Genomic DNA, 9,031 nt, shown 5'->3' on the forward strand with positions numbered 1-9,031 from the left:
AGAGCTGTTACTCTAATCAGCTCCCAGCAGCAAAACTCTTCATCTAATCAATTCCGCCCCCAGCAATAGATGCAAAGACTTTCTTCCTCCAGTCAATTCTTTGGGGGCTGGGGGAGAGAGTAAGAAAAGGGAGAGAGGGCAAATAAGCCTCTAAGCTCTTCTTTTAGCCCTCATTTTATCTGGTTTTCTATAAATCACCATTTTAGGGGGCCCATGAACTTGGAGGGGAAAAAATTTACATCTTCATTTTTACTAACGTCTGACTGAAATGTATTATGTCCTTCAATTATGTAGGCAATAAGCATTATTCTGAGATGGTTATTCTGGACTGCCAAAAGGGCTTCTTTGTCTCTGTCTGTCTGTCTCCCTCCCTCTCCCTCCTTCTCTCTCTCTCTCTCTCTCTCTCTCTCTCTCTCTCTCTCTCTCTCTCTCTCACACACACACACACACACACACACACACACACACACACACACACACACACTTAAAAACCCCTGCTCGAAGCAATAGGAAGCTACCAGAAATTTTGGGGCAAGGACTGTCATGATAAGCAAGCTAGGCTGAAGATGAGAGAGACTAAAGGAGAGGTCAGTTAAGTCTGTTGTAGTAGCCCAGACATAAAGTGAGAGGGCCTTGGAGTAAAGTGGTGGCGGTAGGAATGGAGTAAAACGGACAAACATCAGAGAAATTATTAAGGAAGAATGAATTAGAAGAATGACTAACCCTAACTTTAAGTATACCCATAGATAACATTTTGATACTGAGGATGCCTGAATATCCACTTAATTTCTAGCATACAATAAATAATCACTTAAAAAAAAACTTTTGACACTCCTAAATTTCTATTTATTCATATAGACCCAGAGAAAGATACTTTAGTGAGCTATCTCACTGGCAAGTATTAGAGTCATGGACTGTTTACAGTTCAGGTACAGCAATTTTCTCCAAGAGCAGAGAAAAAGATTTACTTCAGGGAAGAATGTATACTTTCAACATTGCTAATTGTTACTATGGGGGACGGTTGAACAGGATAAACTAGATTTTTCCCTTTCTGGATTTGTGGAGTGTATCCTCCAGAGCAGTGGTGTCAAACTCAAACAGAGCCCTGCTGGCTACATATTGACTTATAAAAACCACAAATTCACATGATCTGTATTGTACTATGTTTTTATTTATTTTTTAAACATGTCCCAATTATGTTTTAATCTGGTTTAGGCCCTCACTTCAGAGTTTTGCAGGATGCTTGTGGCAGTCTGAGTTTGACACACACCTCTACTCTAGAATCTTACTTGAGTCAAATGGGATAGTGTTAAGCATGAAGAACAGTGCCTGAAATATAGTGGGTGGATAATAAATACTTGCTCTCAATAGTAGAGAAAATCCTTCTGCCTATTGTCTCATGTGGAAAACAGGCCAAGATAAGGAGATGAATCAAATGAAAGTCTGGGCCATCAAATTCAATTGCACTTGTAAATCATTTGTCATCAATAAAGTTTTTGTGCAGCCATAAATTCCAGTTCAGTTTTGCAGGATGCTTAGTAATCCACGTGTACGTGTTATAATGAAAAAAGCACCGTCTCTGGAATCAGAGGAACTGGATTCAAATCCTGCCTCTGACTCTTAAAGTCCTTGGGTAAGTCCTTTCATCTCCGTGAACCTCAATTTCTTCACATGTTAAAATGAGCGGGTTGAACTAGATGGCTTCTGAGGTCTCTTCTGTGTAGCTCTAGAGCTATAATCCTTTGGTTCTAACATAATGGCTCATGCTACTACTCAGAATCACTGTGGGGAAACCAGAGTCTAACTCATTTTAACTCTCATCTTTTTGTATTAGCAGTATCATTCCTATAACCAAACCAAGGTCTCCAATAAGGCTTTAAAAAGATTATTTTGGCTAGTAACCAACATGGAAGGAGCTAATATCTTGCCTCTCTAATGCAGCGACAGGAAATATGTTTTATCTCCAACTGAGAGTTGTTTCTTGTTTTCTCTCCCCAACAAGGATTTGGTCTCTGGCTTTAGAAAACTCATAGCACCCATGGGGGATGCCTCAGCAGTGTAATACATTGTGCTCAGTGGTTCCTAAGGTGGTTCCGATTTTGCCTCCCTGTCTTCCAACATCCTTGCTCATTTGCCATCACTGCTTACTGATGCCGCTATTACCCTACTCTTGATATCATCTATCTCTCAGCGTCCACACCCCTAGCCATATGGCCCCTGCATAGCACCCACAGACTATGGAGGCTTGTCCATTTCCCATTCTTGCACTGTCACCCTGAGTCAGCCTCTCCCTTTCATCTCAGGAAGTTTTTGCCCTTGTTTTACATGCTACTTCTTCCTCTTGTTCTCAGGGTCCTGCTCAGTGGTTTTCCACTTCCATCTAAAAACATCCAGGAAAATGGAGGTTTTTCCTTCCAGTGTACTGCTGGCTTCTGCAGGCATACATGCCCTCCAACCTCCTTCCATTGCCCCTTTGGCAGATGCAAAAAGAAAAAGGAGAAGAAAGGGAAGACGGGGGTCTTCTGCTGACTGCTATGCCTGACGCCCTTAGACATTTCTCCTAATTGCTACATAGTGATACTAGTTCTCTAAAGCTAATCTATTTATCTAGTCAATGAGTACAGAAGTCACTCCTCTGGATTACTCTTCACACAATAAGGGTGATTCGATTTAAAACAAACATTAATTGAAAGACCTGAGTATTGTTCAGCCCTATTTTGCAGTGTCTGGAGAAAAGCCTGCACGGGTAGCCTGGTATTAATACAGAGGTGTCAAACTCAGGTTAGCAGACTACAAAACTCTCATGTGACCCAAATCAGATTAAAATGCTATTGGTAAATATTTAACAAAATAAGTAAAAACACAGTATGTTGGGGATGGAAGCTCAATTCCAGGTGGACAGTCTCGGGCGGGTAAAGGTGGGAACTTCTAAATCTTAGAGTTCTCACGCGACCCCCCCAGGAAACGACTGGGAATCGAGGTGAACCGAGCTATCTCGTGTATTTCCGCCTCTTCCCGTGAGAAACGTGATGGGAGAGAGCTCTCCCTGTCCTCGAGATTGTCCCGGATCTGGGCACACTATTGTTATCTAACAGCATGGTATTCAGATGCAAACTATGCTGCTGGAGGGTTTAAGTAGGATCAGGAAAGCCTGAAAGTTCTCTTGGGCGGAGGGGCGCGGAGCAGTGAGGACAACAAGGCTCCGCTTTTCCTCTCTCTTCTCTCCCCTCCCCCTCTCTCCCCACTTATACTTCTACTTCCAATCTCTTATGGTAAGATCTTGCCTCCTTGGGAGATTCTTCGCTCCCTCCTAAGGAAGAATTCCCCTGCACTTGTAACTAGACCCTGAAATAAAGCTCAACCCTTGTTCGACTCTGGAACGTCCTTTGTCTCATACGAGCATCCGGTTTGGCCAACCGAAGACCTCGGGATAGAGGTAAGAAGACTCGGGTAGCCCTCAGGCCTCTAGGCCTGGCAACAGTACAACATAGATAATGTGAATTTGTGGTTTTCTAATTCAATATGCAGTCTGTGGGGATGCATTTCTATTCCATTTTGACAGTACTGTTGTTAAGCAGATATGTGAATGTTAATGTAAAATATATAATCAGATGGTAAATAGAGATACCTAAATCAGGTTTACTGCAATGAGTGAATGTAGAAATCTATCAGTTTCCTCATCTGTGAAATTTAGGAATGGGACTCAGTGATCAGTAAGGTGACTTCCAGCTAAAACATTCTGTGATAAGCAGAGGGAAGATGGCTACTAGCTCAGGAATGTTGCAAAAGGGGATTTAAGCGCCAGGCAGATAACCAGTCATATATCCCTTTAAGACTGTGTTCTCTTCAATAAATCATGGATTATTGGGGAACATCTATGTACTCTAGATAGGTGACCCAGGTGTCTTGTGACATATGGTTATTATAATGAACACCTCTGGGTTATGGGAACTGTGTGTTTGTAATATTTTTTTTACTCACCTCCCCATCAGATACAGAAAGAGGTATTTCTACTTTTTCCAAGAATCTAAAGACTGCATTTATAAATAAACTACTTGGGTTCCTCCTCCTGCAAATCAAATTCAAATACCTGGCTATTTTGAAAACAACCAAGTTGATTTCAAACTGGATCATACTAAATTTGATCCTTTAGTTTTGTCTTTCAAACTGATATGTGTACTTAGATGAAGCCTAAAAATTGAGTGCACTTTTTCCTGGAAATAAAGTAAAATATCAAAAGGCCCTCAAAAGATAGTCTCGAGAAGAAATGACCTCCCAGATTGACATTTGCGTATCTGTGTATGTATATTTATGTGCATGTATGCACACAGGTACACCTATACATATTCACACATACACGTGTGTATATACATATATACAAGGATGTACACATCTACGTATATACGACTTTAGCTCTGCTCTATCTCAAATATTTATGAAATATAAATCTTTCTAAAAATGAGGTCTCTCCTCTGGAAAATCACCTACTATGTTTAATGTTGTTATGGAACTGTTTAGCTTTTGAAGAGAAACAGAAGTATCCAGTTTCATAAGCAAGACTTTCAAGGGGAAAAATTGTTTTTGAAATAGATATCTCTTTGCCACCCTGGTTCAGTTAGAATCGAGCTGCTGTTAAGGAGATATATGGTAAATGGAGATCTCTAACGGAGCAGGTTTGCTACAGAGAATCGATAGGAGTCATTCTAAAAATGCTTAGAATTGAAGGCTCTGTTACCAAAACAGCAGACGAAAGAAAAGTGAAAAAGTCTGTTAACAGTGAATGTTTCTAGACATTTTCTGCTGAATTCACTCCCAGGATGTTCAATCGTAGAATGTAAGAGATAAAGACCTCAGAGATCCAGCTAGTCCAGTGGTGTCAAACCCACAGCCCTCTGGTAGCCCACAACACTCCCATGTGCAGCCCGAAACCGGATTAAAATGTAATTGGGAAATATTTAATAAGACAAATAAAAGGACAATAAAATCATAGATAATATTATATTTTAAAATGAAATCAACGTGTGGCCCGTAGGGATTCTGATGGACAAATTAGTGACCCCTATTTCTATTTGAGTTTGACACTACTAATCTAGTTCAATGTCTTTATTTTATCAAATTAGATTTTATATATATTCATAGATAAGGAATTTTGTACACTTTAATGAGCTACACATGTCAGTATTGTGATGATTTCTTGTTATTCTCACCTTCATGTTGTTATTGTCTCCTCATCTATTTCCATGCAGTTCAGATAACTTTGATAACGCTTTGAACCAACTGCAATCCTACTGTTTCACTTTGAGGGCAAAGACAATTTCATTTTGTTCTTTGTATTGCCAGATCCTAGCACTATGCCTGGCACAGAATAGGTGATTAACAAAAGCTTATTGATGGGTTGTGGCCGATTATACAAGTGGATAAAATGGATGCTTTTTGAAGTTGAACATAATTGTTGGAGTGTCAGCTTATCTCCTGAAGGCTCACTGGAAATAACTGAGACAACTCCAGACAAGACAGCAAGGATAATATTTATGAGTATTTCATCCTTTTCCCACTTGTTTTTGATTTCTTCTGAAAAGTCTCGAATTTTGAAATTTTTTGTTTCAGATGAGCATAGATGTCATAAGTATATGGCATTCTGACTTTACCTCCACCTCCTGGCTTCTCTGACTTCCTTTAAGACCCAGCTATACTCCTATCAGAAGCCTTTTCTGATCCCCCTTGATTCTGGTGACTTCTATCTGTGGACTATCTCCAATTTATCCTATAAGTATCTTGTTTGTACTTGGTTCTTTGCATGTCACCACCTTTTTTTAGATTATAAATTCCATGAGGACAAGGACCATTTGTTTTGACCTTTTTAATCCCCAGAGCTTAGTATAGTGCCTGATACACAGTAGGCACTTTGGTGATTTTTCACTTGACATGAAGACATCTATGAAAATACATTACAAAATTTTTGTGGATCAACATTACAACTGAATGCTAATGATCAAGTTTTGTTGGGGAAAATGCTCCAATTCCAGTACAATTTATTTGTTGAACTCTCAAGGATACTTTGGCATCTGTACATATAGTTTATATCATACGTTAATTTGTTTTTAAAATGGTGGTCTTCTCATATGTAATCCTGACTTGTCTTCCTAGGTATTTAGTTTCTGCCATCAGCTTTCATAATTGGCATTAAAGGAGCTTTTATGTAATTCTGGAACTGATGACCTGTCAATCAATTAGTCAATCAACAAACATTTATTAAGCATTTACTATGTGCCAGGCATTATACAAAATGAATGACGTACAAAACAAGTGAATAACAAAGAACAAAAATAGTTTCTTCTCTTAAGGAGTTTACCTAAAAATGGTCCTCAGTTCCTGTCATAAACCCCCTCTGTTTTTGTCCACATGTGTCAACTATTTCTTCAGTGTTTTTTGTCAACATATTGTTGTTTGAGTTCATGTGGATGTCATGAATGGAGGGCCTTTTCATCATAAGCTTTTCATTAGATTATAAACTCCTTGAGGGCAAGGACTGCCTCTTTCTGTATCCTCAGTATTTAACCTGGAACATGGTAGGTGCATAATAAATGTTTATTAATTGATTTTCATTCCAGCCTTATATCTCAGTTGTTTCAGAGTCTTCATCTGGAAGTAAATCATTTTAAGCTATGTTCACCAAATCTAGGTACATACGCCTATTAAAGGCCTTTAGTATTGTTTGATGATGTGATGTTGCCAAAGGAACTAAGTCTTAAGCCTGTTTATCATGTGCCTTAAGAAGGTCTATCAAACTTTTTCCTCTTTTTTTGATGAGCGGCCTTTGGTTATTTAATATTGTATGGGTTTGGGGGGGGGGTGCTTTCTATATCTGTTGTCAGCCATTTTGCTCTAAACTTTATTAATTGCTCTAAATATGTTCTTCCCACTGAACTTTGATTTCCAAATATCCATGTCTTAACATGCCTTGTTATAACTTTTCCCTTTATGGCTTTTTAGGCTCGGCATGGCTTGCCACGAAAAGAGCCTTGTATTTGTAAGTACTGCCTTCATCTATTGATCCAGTTTAACCTCCAGATTTAAGTTTGAAGCCTTCAATCTCTAATTTTCCTTGAGTCCAAATCACATTTTGATCTTGCAGGAAAAAAAGATTCCATTAGATGAAGAAGTCATTTAATGTGTTTTTTGGTGGAGTCATATAACTTGATGTCATCCAAGTAACTTAAGTGATTAATAAGATGTTTTACTCCAGTTCCCTCTTTAACTTGGAAGCCATACTCAGTTCCATTTAGGGGAGATAATATGTGCTTAAAGCTAGGCAGAAGTAAAGTGGGCTTCCACTGCCTCCTTCATCGATGCCACATTTTATAATAACTATTCTTGACATTCATTACTGTGGTGGGGGCATAGTTTAAGTAGAAAATAGTTTTCTATGCAGACATCAAATGCTCTTAAGAGAAAAAAAATCTGTAAAACTAAGCAACATACTGGAAAAGTTTGATGTTAAATGGGGAATTCCACACCTACGGTCCCTCACCTTGGCAAAGAAGCATCATCCTCTTGCTTTTTTGTTGACCTTCCATGAAATGAGTCAGGTTTTTAGAGATCAGTGGCAATGATTATTACTGTTATCATTATTTTAATGCCTATAAGAAAAACTGAAACCCATAAAAACATTGTGATATAGTGGGAATAGCACTGGATTTGGGAAATAAGACTTGGATTCAGGTTCTGAAGGCACCAGTTACCATACTTGTGGCCCTGAGTATGTCACTTTCTGAGTCTCAATTTTTGCATCTCAGAAATGGAGATAATATTACTTTGCAAGTAACCTGTCTCAGAGTCATGGTGAAGATTGTGTTTTATAAATATTATATGAACATAACCTATTATTTAAACTGCCCAAGGTTACATAGGTAATTGATTCCATTTAACAAAGATGTATTAACTGCTTACCATCTGCAGAACCAGGACTAGAGAGCCTGTCCCCTGATTTTTAGTCTAGTGTTATTTCTACCACTCCATTCATTTTTTCCAAATGCAATCAGTCAGATAACTCTTTGATAACGATCATGACAACATATTAATAACAGAAAATATTTTAAGAATTTAGTGCAGTAGAAAAAAACTGCAACACTTTTTCTGGGGTAATTTTGGGGAAGGGTTAGGGATGGAGGTCTATATAATACCAAATAATGAATTTAATCACAAACTTAGGGCTAGAGGGGATATCAAGAATAATCCCCTCTTCATTTTATGGATAAGAAAACTAAGGCCTATAGAGATGAGATGACATCATCATCATCATCATCATCATCATCATCATCATCATCATCGTAGCTAACATGTATATTGGGCTTCCTATGAGCCAAGTACTGCACTACATGTTTTGATTCTCACAATAAACCTCATTGGTAGGTACTTTTATTATCCCCATTTTACAGGAAATGAAGCAAAAAGAGGTTAAGTGACTTGGCCCATGGTCATATAACTACTAAGTGTCTGAGGGCAGGCTGGGACTCAGTTCTTCCTGAGCCACTGTTCAAGGTAAGTACCAAAGCCAGGATTTGAACCTACTTCTTATGACTCTAGACCCAGCACTCTTTCCATTATGCATGTGCACACGTGAGTGCACACACACACACACACACACACACACACACACACAACCACTGCCTCTGTTAAATTATCTCTTTTCTATGAATCATTTTATTATAGCATAGACACAGCCTTACTGTGGATCATTAACCATTAGAGTCATAACTATGAATGTTTGCTCTCAGGGCAAGTATGGCAAAGTTGAGAAGTGGTTCACACAGTGCCAATGAAGGTGGGCAAAGACACAAGGCTCAGAAGCTTCTCTGTAGAAGGTGCGGATATCCCGAGATGAACTGAAAAAAACTGGCAACATAAGGTCAACTAGTGAAAGGAAAAAAAAGAAAGTAGGACTGAGCTATGGCAGAGAAGAGAGATATTAAGGGGAGTTATTGGCAGCTAGGTGGACGGAGCACTGGGTCTGGAATCAAGAAGACCTGAG

This window comes from Notamacropus eugenii, chromosome 3, assembly GCF_028372415.1.
Source record: "Notamacropus eugenii isolate mMacEug1 chromosome 3, mMacEug1.pri_v2, whole genome shotgun sequence".
In the NCBI taxonomy this organism is placed as follows: domain Eukaryota; kingdom Metazoa; phylum Chordata; class Mammalia; order Diprotodontia; family Macropodidae; genus Notamacropus; species Notamacropus eugenii.